The following is a 14,822-nucleotide window of genomic DNA, read 5'->3' on the forward strand; positions in this document are numbered from 1 at the left end:
GTTGTGCTTTGTTTCCGTAAAATAATAAATGGTTAGTTGTTCACCTGAAGCAGCACCTCTGTCTAATTCACGATGGTAGCTGGCGAAAACCAGACACTGGTCGTCAACTGCTCAGATGAAAATAACGTGTCAAAGATCGATTAGGGCAACTTTTCACTTATTTTCTGTCACGAAAATTCCCGAGTCGGATTTTATGATCTGCACTGTCTCCCATTGGTTCTTATGAAGACGTAAGCTAAGATCTGTAACTCTAAGATTACTCGTTTTTTTTATTTGGTATAGCAGATGTGGCCCCTTACTTATTAGAACGCCATCATTTATCTTAAAGGCCGACTCTTTCATGCCCTGTTGCACCTTTGACTGTGAGGTTATGGATTGTAAGGCCGGGCTAGTTGGTAATCCATGTGGAAGCGACTACAGTGCGGAAACCGTCCGAGGACGAATGGCTGATGCAGACCGAAGCGCTTGTGTCTGTGGGGAAGCTGTGAATACGCATTGCTAGGTGAAATTAGGTGAAATATTTTTAAGAAGTTTTAGTTATTAGTTCAATATGCATTTGGATATCCCGCTATGGTAATGTCAGCCTCTTCGAGAGAGTCAACTCATGGGTTCGTATTGTGCTATCTGTCACACACGATTTAAAAAAAAATTATAATGAGATCCACGGTACGTGATCGAACTGTTCGCCGTTCAATACAGTCTGAACCATGGCGGTCAACAGTGCGCACGAGTAGGGTTTGTCTCTGTGTCGGGCCAATTCGAAGTGATTCCGGCGCCTAGTTAAGCTTAGATTAAGCGTTCCGTTCTGAGACTTCAGCAGTCTGCCTCGGAGAGGCTTACTGAACACCGAGTGAATAGAAGCCAAGTTAACGCAGTTAATTACAAACTTTGCAACTAACGCCGACGCGTATAAATTTGTATATTTTCTTATTATTGGACGCGTACTAATCACATCGAATTTTTATTTTCATCTACACCAAAAGTAACACCTTTATTGCCATGCAGCTTTTATGTTTGTGCAATGCATCACTCGTAAATACAAAGTCCAAAAACAGGCGGATGCACAGTGTGGAGTGTAGAAGGGGCAATTTGAAAAGGGTGACGGGCGATGTGTGATGCTTGTCGAGGAAAAGATTGCGATTGCATGCGCATGTGCAGAAAGAAACGTCACGCAGCCAGCAACATTTACGGATTATGTACATCTTATCTCAGAGTTGGGCATACACATTCTGGAGGGTTGGTCAAGAACAGGCACATCCACAGAGGCACATACCGAATGGCTAAATCTAGGAAAACGAAGTTAATAAAGAATCTCTCAGTTATGATCCAGCAGAGCATCATGGGATCGGTATGGTTTAGACACGCTTGTAAGCCGACTTTACACGTTAGGTACTGCGTAGGAAGACACTTTATTTTAGGCAGAACATGGTTGCGCATAATTGTCGAGCATTGAATAGGTATATCAGCGTGTTTGCTGATACTTTTATTCAGCACACGTGCAACAATTGTATAGGTAACCACGAATATATCCACTGAGATAGCAACCGGCGCAAGAGCACGAAGCAGCCAGGCAGCAATGCGAAACCCTGGAAAGTAGGGAGAGAAGGCATCGGCTTTAAAATTCCGCATAGTTAAACAGATAGACTGGTATCGACTACTAGTTTGAGTATCTAAGAGACTGGTCCTTATGAATTCGTTGTGCATACCGTAGAAGTCAAGCGACAGTGCCACGACAGCCCACAACCACTCGCACACGCGAACGAATTCCTGGGATTCGTCAGTTGTTCTGGCTCGGTGTACAGGGAACGAAACACTTGATCTTGGATACTTAGTATTGCAGAGGAAATGAACCGAATACTGAACAGAGTTATAAGAAAGTAAAAATAAAACGAAGTGCGGAACAAAGGTAAAGGCGAAATGCATGGAAGTCTTGTTTCTAACTTGCACCTCACGGCTGCTTCTTTGCGCATTGTGCAGATAGTCCTAACGGAAGAAATAGAATGCGACGTGTCTAGCTCTAAAACGTCCGTAATGAAGTAATGAGAGTGTAACATTAACTGACAAACTCCCTCAGACGTATTCGGCGCTAGAGGTTTCGTAGGGGGAAAAAGCTATTTTCCCTTCGCCACCATTTGTCCCGAAGTTATTCGAGCGCCCCCTCGGAGCCGCTCTTCTGGGGTTTTCCATCAGACTCGCCCTCGAATTCCCTGTGGAGCCTCTGTCCTTCAAGCTGTGGAGCGTTTGTAACGAATGCCTTGCGCGTGTGTGTGCGTGTGTGCGTGTGTGTGCGTGTGTGCGTGTGTGTGCGCTTCCTGGTTATCCACGCTGTATACTGTCGCGTAAGTGTTGCTAGAAGCGGCCTGCACTCGTCTTTCCTCTTGAGGCGCGGCCAAACACATTGACTTCCTGCGTCTCAAGAAAAATGGAGCCGGAACTCATTGAGCACGAAGGCCTTGCACCCCTCAGTCGATCATCGCAGCCAGCGATGGACAGGTTTCAGCCACTCACGAAATGGGCTCGCTACGTTCCTGGTGCTTAGTATCTTCAGACATTGCTGCCACAGAAGTTCCAACGGGTCAGCGATGTCATGAACAGCCGTGCTTTTTTTCAGTGTTTTCATCATGCAGCTTCTCCCTCTCTTTTTTTGAGCTTTTAGCTGCTCAGGGCCCACAATAAGCCCCCGAAGACAAGTGTGAAATGAATGAATCAACTATTTGTCAGGATGGCTCATTTATCGAAGCTGTGAAGAAAAATTAAGCTAAGCTAGGCTAAGCTTTCTCCTTTCGCTCTTGTTTTGTCCTGAGGAAATATGTAAGAATCAAAATGTAAATTAAATATAAACGCACCGACGATTTCGCACGTTGTGTAACAGTATTGCTGCACAAAGATAAGCTCTGATTTTAATTATGTGAAAGACGATCCAATTTGGTAGAGTATACCACTAAATGGTAATGAATGCGTTATAACCACAATTTCTTTTTTACATTGAGTTAAAGTGTCGTAGATAATATGGCAAGCGCACATGAAAAGAAAAACAATCTCGAGGTTATTGCCGCATATCGAGCTTTGACTGACTTGATAATACTAAATAAATGTTCTCATTATGTGCGCACCTCCCCCACTTTAAACTCTTGCCTTACTCTTGACTAAACGTGCGCAGGGGGAGGAGGAATAAACTTTTATTTTGGAAACAGTATTCCGGGGTAAGCCTCGTTTCTACTCGCGGTGGGAGGTCTCCTCATTCCAGGAACCCTCTGGCCGTCGCTGCCTCCTTGGCCCTGGCGACGAGGCGTCGTTGTTGTTCCAGGTCCTCGGAGACGAGCTTGGCCTCCCACGTTTCTGAGAGGTCTTCGCTTTGTCTGGCGTTGCAACAGACTCTCGGTGAAGGTAATGCGTCTTTGTCTAGATGCCATGGACATTCGATGATCAGGTGCGCTAAGGTGTCCGGTACGCCGCACATTGGACAGTGGTATCCTTGTAGCGTTGGGTACAGTCTATGCGTGATGATTCCGTGGATGTAAGTATCACTTTGCAGTCTTCTGCGTGTAGTGCTTTCTTCTTTGTTGAGCTTTGGATGAGGTGGTGAGTACACCCTGCATTCCAGCCTGTGATGTTGAAGGATCCCTGAGTACGTGACGGGTACGGTCTCTGCCTCCACTGACGAAGGACCGGGCGTCTCGAGAATAGCAAGGGTTGGCCAGGTAGGTGTGGCCTCGGGCCGCGGCATGTGCCGCTTCGTTCCCCTCCAGCCCCTCATGCCCAGGAACCCATGTCACGCAGGTGTAGGGGATCGGAGTACTGCGGTGCTTCAATATCTTCAGAACTTCTGTCGACAAGCGACCCTTAGCGTAGTTCCTGATCCTGACAGCTGCTTGAGAATCTGAGATGACAGCTGCGTTCATGGACGTGGTAGTTGCGAGGGCGATCGCCGTCTCTTCTGCAGTCTCGGGGTTTTGCGCACGGACTGTGGCAGACGCTAGCTCTCTGCCCTGAGAATCTACGACGCTCCGGGCGTAAGCGTTTCTTTGCGGGTATTTGGCTGCGTCAGTTTATCTGGCGTCCGGATCTTGCCCGTGTCTTCGCCGTAGAGCATCCACTCGGGCTTGTCTTCTTTAACGTGCGCAGAAAACACTCATTATTCCATTCGAGCTAAACCGCCCGCACAACGTTGTCGTGATGCGTTCTGAATTTTCATCGATAAGCACATGCAGTCTTTCACGTTGAATTGCGACAATGATCCAACTTGTTCTTTGCGGCTGCAACCCTTTCGAAACCGAACGTCATAGCAGTGAATGTTATGTACGCGGTCCGGAAACATGTCCTGCATGAGGGACGTACGATTGATCGTCAGCGCGACGAGGGAGAGAAAGAGGTTATTTGACATATGATAGATCGGTCACAAAGGCGGCCATTGTTGACGCCTTCTGAATGCTAAACAGTGAAATGATTGCCATCGGCGCTTTTCGTGCTTAAAAAAGCGTTCTGCGTAAATGGTTCCGATCGGCCCCTTTACCTTGCCTGGTACACAAGGACAGCCATAATCTGGAAAAAAAGAAACCCGGCGTGGAACCAGCAAAAATCGCTCTACAGCGAAAAAAAAACCTGGACCGATCTTAATGACATTTGTTGCATATCAGAGAGCAAATGAAATTATAGTGACTGTTGGAACGGGAATTTCGATATAGGGCCTGACTTTTATGAAAATGATTTTCACAAATTCAAATTTCTGAAGAAATAGAAGCACGAAGTTTATAAATTAATAGCTCTGCATCAAAAAGAGATATCGCGGTTCTGTAAACGGCATCCCTTAGACCATTTAAAACGGACAAATTCAATATGTCAATTTGTGTAACATGAATAACATAACATGAATTTGTGTAACATGAATTTGTTACGTTGAGTACAAGGGTTCTGCAAAACTTGTATTTCCATATTAGTAATTTTTTTTAATTCATGTGTAACATATCACTTTTCTCCACTTTAGATGTACTATCATGTGCGACTCACAGAATTGTGGTACTATTTTCCATTGCTGAGTTGGAGAGTTGTAAAGTTCTTTGTTTAATTTGCTGAAAATTTTCAATTTTCGCGAATTTTTAATAAAGAGTTGACCATTTAAATCAAAGATCCGAAGCAAACAGCCACTAGATTTTAAGTTTTTCTTTTAAACGCAGCAAACCTCGCCAAATTTCGTGCGCTGGTTGATGAGAAAGACGAATTCTCCTTTTACACTCTAAAAATTTTAACACCATTTAGGGTGTAAATGACTTGTCCCATGGGTGACACCCTTTTTGGGTGTATTGCTACACCCCAAGCAAAGGGGGCAAATTAACACCCCACAACAGAAGGGGTGTTAATATGACGTCACCTCGCCTATGGGTGTAAAACAAACAACACCCTTTCTTTATGGGGTGTAACACTGACACCAACCTTTCAATATGGGTGTAGCATGGACAACACCCTTCCAAAAGGGTGTTATCCCTGCAAGTATTTTAGTGTTCACTACAGCCATGTAGTTAATGGGCAGACTAGCTGTTGTGAATGCTGCCTAGCCTTAGCTATGGTACTACCTTGTTCAGTATGAGCCAGAATCTGTGAGGCGTCGTCATATTGCGCTTCTGGTCTGTCATGTGGTAGCATAACGTGCGACCCTTTCAGGCAAACAATTTAAGGTTTCGCCATTGCAGCAAGGCACACACGCCATGCTTTTCGTAATCTTCCTCTGCAGTGATAGTACACTGCCGGCCGGATGCAGAGCGCAACAACAATGCGCGCTGCACTAAGGACACAGGATCTCCTGCACCTTGGTGCACCAGTACTTATAACCCCGTGGAAACAGCACACAGCCAAAAGCATGGTTACATGCATTTCAGAAATAATTAAAAACCACTTTTCTTGGTCAAAAATTTTCGCAACACCAGCTCGACCAGGTGGGAAAGACACCATAGCTCGTTGTTGTAACTCATATTGTATGCAATAGAGCGCAAGCAATGCATAGATTGGCGACGGTAACAAGTGCAGTAGTACAGAAGCATACGTTTGCCTGTCAAGCAGTTTTTTGCCATTTTAAGCCCACACTTTATACCTCTATTCATCAAAGCTGTCATTTATCTCCACGGGATGCTTCTACTAGTACTTTCACACATATGACTTAAAGGTAGCACTGAAAGGCAAAGAACAAAGTGCTTCCACGTCGAATAATGTTTTAGCATTTACGAACAAAACAGCATGTGTAGCTGTGCATGCTGTTCAATATATAAGCATGCACTCTTTCCTGAAATATATTTATGCTACATTTACTGCCAGTGACCTGCTTATACCCAATAATTTAGTTTATTTTTCACCATGTGCTTGCATTGAATATTCCACAGGCATGGTAAGTTAAGCTACCAGAATAACAATCAACTAGTCTAAGGTTACCTAATCGAACAAAATCATTGTAAAATTTGTGACAAAATGTCAGAATAAAAGTATTTATTTCATTGAAGAGAAATGGTTACATAATATTTGCACATTTTAAAAGTAAAAAGGAAGATAAGGAGTAAAACCATACCAATACAAAGACATAAGCACCGAATAATGGCACAGGCTTGCTCAATTAAATTTTAAGCAGAAGTTTTTTTTAAATAACCTCACTACGAACTATCACGTTTTCATTCGAAAAGCACTGCATCTTATTCTAAAGCACAAAAATAACCGGTCACATAAGTAAGAACAAATCTGAGTGTGTCTTGAACACAAGGATATAAAGTTGGGCGAGTTGGTACAGTAACATGATCTTGGATTGTAGCGCGAAGTGACACGGACACAGACTTGAAGCAGATTGCAACGAACACACACACATATATATATATATATATATATATATATATATATATATATATATATATATATAGGTGACTGCAAGAAACCGCAGCACATCTAAATGAATATTGAATACATAGTAGTAACATGAAGACGACAAACAAAAGCCATCAGCCATCAACTCCGTGGCAAATCTGAGTGCAAGCTATTCTCTTATCAAGTATACCTGTAGGCACTGCGACCAATGTGCTCCCAAGATGCATGAGGCATTAGTCATTGCAGAGTTGTAAGGACATGACAATCGTAGGATGATTATGTTCTTGAGGCTTTTTTCCCCACTTTCCATCTTTTGAAACTAGTATACTTCAGTCATGAATACAAAAATGCTACAACTGGCGTGTGATAAGTTTTGCGTCTTATTTCCTAGCAGCTCATTGAAAAGAGCCACGATGAGAAATTCAAATGCTGTTACCTCATCAGACATTCAAATTTCTTAAACACAAACAAAACCAGATAGGCATTAGAGCGAGCATCACTTAAATACATTACACTGAATTAAAGTTATTGCACCACTTTGTGCCAGGTAAAAATGTTCGAAACATCAAAAATGCTAAGATTCTACGGCCAACCGTGAAAACTAAATAAGAAAATCATTAAGCTTTCTTAAACGGGTACAGGAGCTTTACAACTGGCAGTCTTGGTGATGGACACGCAGATAGATGAGCAGCCATTCCACTGAGACGAGAATGTTGAGGGTTTCGCATGGAAGTCTGCGAGACACTGCAGAGTAGTTCTTGGTCCACATGAAGGAGGTTGCTTGCATACACATCTGGGCCACCATACTGAATGCATGGTGTTACTGGAACCTTTTCCCCCTGCACTGTGGTAAAAAGCATGGTTAAGTTTATACGATATTTAATATGCAAAAGAAGAGGTGAGGCATGCAGACAGGACACGAGAGTAGAGAAGTGAACACGAACGCGAAAAACATGAAAATTTTCATTAAATGGTTTTATTAGATAAAATTTTTATACTATGTGTCATTCATTATGAGGGTTCATCACCGCAACATATTTAATATATAATCAGGTAGAATTATCAGCTTGGTCAGTTTGTACAAGCTCGTTTGAGGCAAGAAATCAAGTTTTACAAACACAACCTCCACATGCTTGATTTAAAAAGGAACACCTCAGATGACACGCAGTCCTGTGAGTGGGAATTTCACAGTTCAAGAAAAACAAATTAAATCTCACAGACCGATCTTGACAAAGGAATAAGCAGCTGCTACTGCAAAAAGCGAATTAATTGACAGGTTTTAGTAGCACAAGGGCATCTTAGGCCAATGAGCGCCAAGTCTATACTGCAAAAGATAAACTTAGTGCATCTTTACAAAGCAAATATATAAAGATGACTAATGCCTCTCTGCACTACAGTTGCTTTGCTATAGCGTGAAGTCATTTTAATGCATGCACACGTACATACACACGCTACACCCAAGTGTAACAGATGTAGAATTAAAATTGGGCAGCAACAAAGTCGCAACCTTTAACCATTGATTCCAAGCTCTAGTAGTGACTGGAGGTAGTACCAATATCGCCAATGATGAGTCGCAATCTTTCTGCCCAATGTTATGCTGCTCTTATTGTCAAAGATGAGTTACAGTCGGCATTGAGGGAAAGCTGCCCTCAAGAGCAGCTCTTATTTTTGTGTTATTTCTAACCAGAGACCAATGAAGTACTATATTTTTAGAATGAGAATGACACTGAAAAATTGAGTACGTAAGAAATTTGGAAAATTTGGTACATTTTTCCTGAATTAACTTGGGGGTTAACGGCTAAAGCGACAATCCAGAAACTAGAACAAGTTTTGACATGTTTGCTAGCAGTGAATGCTAGAAAATATGTTGGCATTCTGTAGTTTTGTCCAACAATGCAAAAGGGATTCTTAATAACTGAGGAAATAAATGGAAAAGTATCATGAAATATATTTCGTGAACGTAATGCAGTATCACTCAACTTCTGTTACTATATAATCTCCACTTGATTAACCTGCACTTTCTGAACTAGTTCAGGAGGTGCTGCATTTCACTACTCATTCCACCAGTTCAACGTGCCAGCAACTGCACGTTGTGATTTGTTTTACTTAGTGCAGGCTTTGTACAGGGCGAGTTCACAGCATTCCCTGCACTTGGCCGAAAGGTAGTGCATGTTTACGCAGCAGGTGTGGTGCCGCTTCTGCACGAGCGAGGTGCAGAAAACAGTTTCATACAATTGCTAGAGGGAACTCTGACATTAGTGTCCACAGGAGATCAAACAAGAACGGCTGTACCAGCATGGAAATTATGGAAAGTACATGGATTTGCCTAAACTTCGTCTGTTTGTCTTCAAACGGCTTTGTGACTTTGTAAACTAGTCATTTTCAACAATGTACTGTGTAACAAATAAATAAGCATTAGAATCGTCCGACGACAGGATTCAAACACAGGAACTCTAGAACAGAAGTCTGATATTGACACCATTAAGCCACGGAGGCATGTAACGACAAGCGAGTGCAACGCCCTGATGAATTTATCGCGGGCATACCAGTGCCTTGAGACTCTTGGCGCCTTTCGATTTGGCCACCTGGACAAGCTCAATCGTTGCAATTAATAGCAATTGTGCGTGTTGGCGCCGTCTTCTGCACTTCGAAGAGTATAGACTGCGCTGAAATTTACGACAATAAGCTTTATATAGCGTATAATATACGAAGCCACAAGAACGTCTGAATTCCCAAGCACGAATATCAGACAAATCATGTGCTTCCCGTCATTACCATGGTGGTACGACTGCAGCGCCAGAGCTCGCTCTAGTAATTACTGTAAGAAGCTCTATGGCAGAAATAACCGAAGTGCCTCGCATTTCGTTCTGGAGTAATAAACTAAGTTTTGCTGGTCCCATAAATCTTATTGGTCATTAATTCCAAGTTTTAGTGTAGTCACATGTCTAGTAGACAATTGTGGTATTTTGCATTACCATTGCAAAGCCAACTGCGATGAGTGTTCACTCTGGTAAATTGTTTATGATCGAGTAGCATAGACTACTGAAGCAATCTCTGGAAGGCAAATAAAGTAATTTTCTTATTAGCAGCCTTTAAACAGCATTCGAGCATATGACACATGCACCTCAGATATGCAGATAATATTTCCTTGACTCAGCAAGAAGCGATGCTTCACGTTCCACGAGGCTACTTCTATCAAAGCAGTATTGGTGCTCTCTAAAAACAATGCCAATGCAGATGATCCAAATATTTTTCAGGGCAACAGTTATGCCTGAAATCATGCTAGATTAGTTTTTTTAAACACATGCTGAGACCATGTTAGAAGTGCTTCTTAAAATCCTCCTATTTATTAGACTAGTCATATATCTGTACACAAAGGCTACTAATTAGGTCCCATGCTATATCATCATCTTCAAACTTCACTTCGTAATACATATGCTGTGATAAGATTTGAGACCACATTGAGATGCTGAACAAGGTGAATTCATTATTTTAAAATGAAGCTCCTGTTCTTCCAAACGAGAAGAAAGGCTACTGAGGGTCAAAATTTTTCTGAATCACAGCAGGAAGATGCCAGGGAAGGCACGTGGAAACTTATTTGTAATTTTCTATTTAAATGTAGAAATGATAAAGGGAAATGAAAATGGTCAAAAACAACTAGGCATGGGGGGAGAACGAACCTACAGCCTTTGCATTAGGCATGCGATGCACTAACCACTGTGCCACCGAGGCAGCATTCAACCGTCCACAATGGCCCCTCAGATTGTCGATGCTCGAACATGGCCGTAGTACCCCAGTGGTTAGTATATCACATGCGTAATGTGAAGGTTATGGCTCCGTTCCCCACCCACAGCTGGATATCTTTTAATCCACTTTCACTTACCTAGAATTTATCACTTCTATACTTCATATAAAAAACTTAAAACATGTTCCTGTATGCTTTCCTTGGCCTCATTATCTGCTGGCTTCTTCCAGTTCTGTTACTTCCAACACTTCATCATCATCATCATCATCAGCCTAGTTACGCCCACTGCAGGGCAAAGGCCTCTCCCATACTTCTCCAACTACCCCGGTCATGTACTAATTGTGGCCATGTTGTCCCTGCAAACGTCTTAATGTCATCCGCCCACCTAACTTTCTGCCGCCCCCTGCTACGCATCCCTTCCCTTGGAATCCAGTCCGTAACCCTTAGTGACCATCGGTTATCTTCCCTCCTCATTACATGTCCGGCCCATGCCCATTTCTTTTTCTTGATTTCAACTAAGATGTCGTTTACCCGCGTTTGTTGCCTCACCCAATCTGCTCTTTTCTTATCCCTTAACGTCACACCCATCATTCTTCTTTCCATAGCTCGTTGCGTCGTCCTCAATTTCAGCAGAACCCTTTTCGTAAGTCTCCAGGTTTCTGCCCCATATGTGAGTACTGGTAACACACAGCTGTTATACACTTTCCTTTTGAGGGATAGTGGCAACCTGCTGTTCATGATTTGAGAATGCCTGCCAAACGCACCCCAGCCCATTCTTATTCTTCTGGTTATTTCAGTCTCATGATCCGGATCCGTGGTCACTACCTGCCCTAAGTAGATGTAGTCCCTTACTCCTTCCAGTGCTTCGCTACCTATCGTAAACTGCTGTTCTCTTCCGAGCCTGTTAAACATTACTTTAGTTTTCTGCAGATTAATTTTCAGACCCACCCTTCTGCTTTGCCTCTCCAGGTCAGTGAGCATGCATTGCAATTGGTCTCCTGAGTTACTAAGCAAGGCAATATCATCAGCGAATCGCAAGTTGCTAAGGTATTCTCCATCAACTTTTATCCCCAATTCTTCCCACTCCAGGCCTCTGAATACCTCCTGTAAACATGCTGTGAATAGCATTGGAGATATCGTATCTCCCTGTCTGACGCCTTTCTTTATAGGGATTTTGTTGCTTTCTTTGTGGAGGACTACGGTGGCTGTGGAGCCGCTATAGATATCTTCCAGTATCTTTACATATGGCTCATCTACACCCTGATTCCGTAATGCCTCCATGACTGCTGAGGTTTCGACTGAATCAAACGCTTTCTCGTAATCAATGAAAGCTATATATAAGGGTTGGTTATATTCTGCACATTTCTCTATCACTTGATTGATAGTGTGAATATGGTCTATTGTTGAGTAGCCTTTACGGAATGCTGCCTGGTCCTTTGGTTGACAGAAGTCTAAGGTGTTCCTGATTCTATTTGCGATTACCTTAGTAAATACTTTGTAGGCAACGGACAGTAAGCTGATCGGTCTATAATTTTTCAAGTCTTTGGCGTCCCCTTTCTTATGGATTAGGATTATGTTAGCGTTCTTCCAAGATTCCGGTACGCTCGAGGTTATGAGGCATTGCGTATACAGGGTGGCCAGTTTCTCTAGAACAATCTGACCACCATCCTTCAACAAATCTGCTGTTACCTGATCCTCCCCGGCTGCCTTCCCCCTTTGCATAGCTCCTAAGGCTTTCTTTACTTCTTCTGGCGTTACCTGTGGGATTTCGAATTCCTCTAGGCTATTCTCTCTTCCACTATCGTCGTGGGTGCCACTGGTACTGTATAAATCTCTATAGAACTCCTCAGCCACTTGAACTATCTCATCCATATTAGTAACGATATTGCCGGCTTTGTCTCTTAACGCACACATCTGATTCTTGCCTATTCCTAGTTTCTTCTTCACTGTTTTTAGGCTTCCTCCGTTCCTGAGACCCTGTTCAATTCTATCCATATTATAGTTCCTGATGTCCGCTGTCTTACGCTTGTTGATTAACTTAGAAAGTTCTGCCAGTTCTATTCTAGCTGTAGGGTTAGAGGCTTTCATACATTGGCGTTTCTTGATCAGATCTTTCGTCTCCTGCGATAGCTTACTGGTTTCCTGTCTAACGGAGTTACCACCGACTTCTATTGCGCACTCCTTAATGGTTCCCATGAGATAGTCGTTCATTGCTTCAACACTAAGTTCCTCTTCCTGAGTTAAAGCCGAATAGCTGTTCTGTAGCTTGATCCGGAATTCCTCTAGTTTCCCTCTTACCGCTAATTCATTGATTGGCTTCTTGTGTACCAGTTTCTTCCGTTCCCTCCTCAAGTCTAGGCTAATTCGAGTTCTTACCATCCTATGGTCACTGCAGCGTACCTTGCCGAGTACGTCTACATCTTGTATGATGCCAGGGTTCGCGCAGAGTATGAAGTCGATTTCATTTCTAGTCTCACCATTCGGGCTCCTCCACGTCCACTTTCGACTAACCCGCTTGCGGAAAAAGGTGTTCATTATCCGCATATTATTCTGTTCTGCAAACTCTACTAATAATTCTCCTCTGCTATTCCTAGAGCCTATGCCATATTCCCCCACTGACTTGTCTCCAGCCTGCTTCTTGCCTACCCTGGCATTGAAGTCGCCCATCAGTATAGTGTATTTTGTTTTGACTTTACCCATCGCCGATTCCACGTCTTCATAAAAGCTTTCGACTTCCTGGTCATCATGACTGCATGTAGGGGCATAGACTTGTACCACCTTCAATTTGTACCTCTTATTAAGTTTCACAACAAGACCAGCCACCCTCTCGTTAATGCTATAGAATTCCTGTATGTTACCAGCTATTTCCTTATTAATCAGGAATCCGACTCCTAGTTCTCGCCTCTCCGCTAAGCCCCGGTAACACAGTACATGCCCGCTTTTTAGCACTGTACATGCTTCTTTTGTCCTCCTAACCTCACTGAGCCCTATTTTATCCCATTTACTACCCTCTAATTCCTCCAATAATACTGCTAGACTCGCCTCACTAGATAGCGTTCTAACGTTAAACGTTGCCAGGTTCAGATTCCAATGGCGGCCTGTCCGGAGCCAGGTATTCTTAGCACCCTCTGCAGCGTTACAGATCTGACCGCCGCCGTGGTCAGTTGCTTCGCGGCTGCTGGGGACTGAGGGCCGGGGTTTGATTGTTGTATTCATATAGGAGGTTGTGGCCAAGTACTGCACCAGGGTGGCCAATCCTGCTCTGGTGAGAGAGTGCGTTACCGGTTCTGGTCACCGGGATCAGGCCGCACTCCAGGCCTGTTTGTGCAATTTCTCAACACACGGTTTCTTTTTTCTTTTTTTTTTTTGTATTTCCCGGAGGAGAATTGCGCGGCACCGGGATTTGAATCACGGTCCCCTTGCACTGGAGACGGATACTCTACCGTCCCCGCAGGAGTTAAATTAAAATTTGAATTATGGTGTTTTGCGTGACAAAAACCACTTTCTGATTATGAACGCCGTAGTGGCGGACTCCGAAAATTTCGACCACCTGGGGTTCTTTAACGTGCACCTAATTCTAAGTACACGGGTGTTTTCGCATTTCGCCCCCATCGAAATGCGGCCGCCGTGGCCGGGGTCCGATCCCGCGACCTCGTGCTCAGCAGTCTAACACAATGACCACTGAGCAACCACGGCGGGTCCCGCAGGAGTTGTACGCCTCATTTAACCTACAGTGGCGCCCTATTTGATCAGTCAAGGTGGACCAATCTGAGCTCGGTTATACCGCATGGATGGCACTCGGCTAGAGAACCTGGTATTTATGACCTGCACATGTGTGGCCACACATAATTGAGGATATAGAATATTTTTTTTAGGAGGGTTTCCGTACTGTGATAAAAGGAAGGAAAATACCTTTAAAAAAAAGGAACATAACATGTGATTTGAACTCGTGATCCTTCAATGTTGCCCGGAAAGGTAGCTCAGTCGGTTGGTTCGTCAAGCCAGCGGTTACTTTCAAGCGCTATAGCTCCTGCTCCGAGCCTCATACTTATGTGGAAAGGGGCTGGTGTTGTCCGCGACAGTCGATTTTTGCTATAATTATAACCCTAATAATAATTGTAAATATTCATCTCATCTATAGTTTCTAAAGCGCGCGTTGTTTCTTGCCTCTGCGTGTAGTAGTTAAGAGAGCCAGTTTAAGGGCGGAGAAGAGGGAAGGAAAAGAAAGCAAACTTGC

Source organism: Dermacentor variabilis, chromosome 5 (assembly GCF_050947875.1).
Source record: "Dermacentor variabilis isolate Ectoservices chromosome 5, ASM5094787v1, whole genome shotgun sequence".
Taxonomy (NCBI): domain Eukaryota; kingdom Metazoa; phylum Arthropoda; class Arachnida; order Ixodida; family Ixodidae; genus Dermacentor; species Dermacentor variabilis.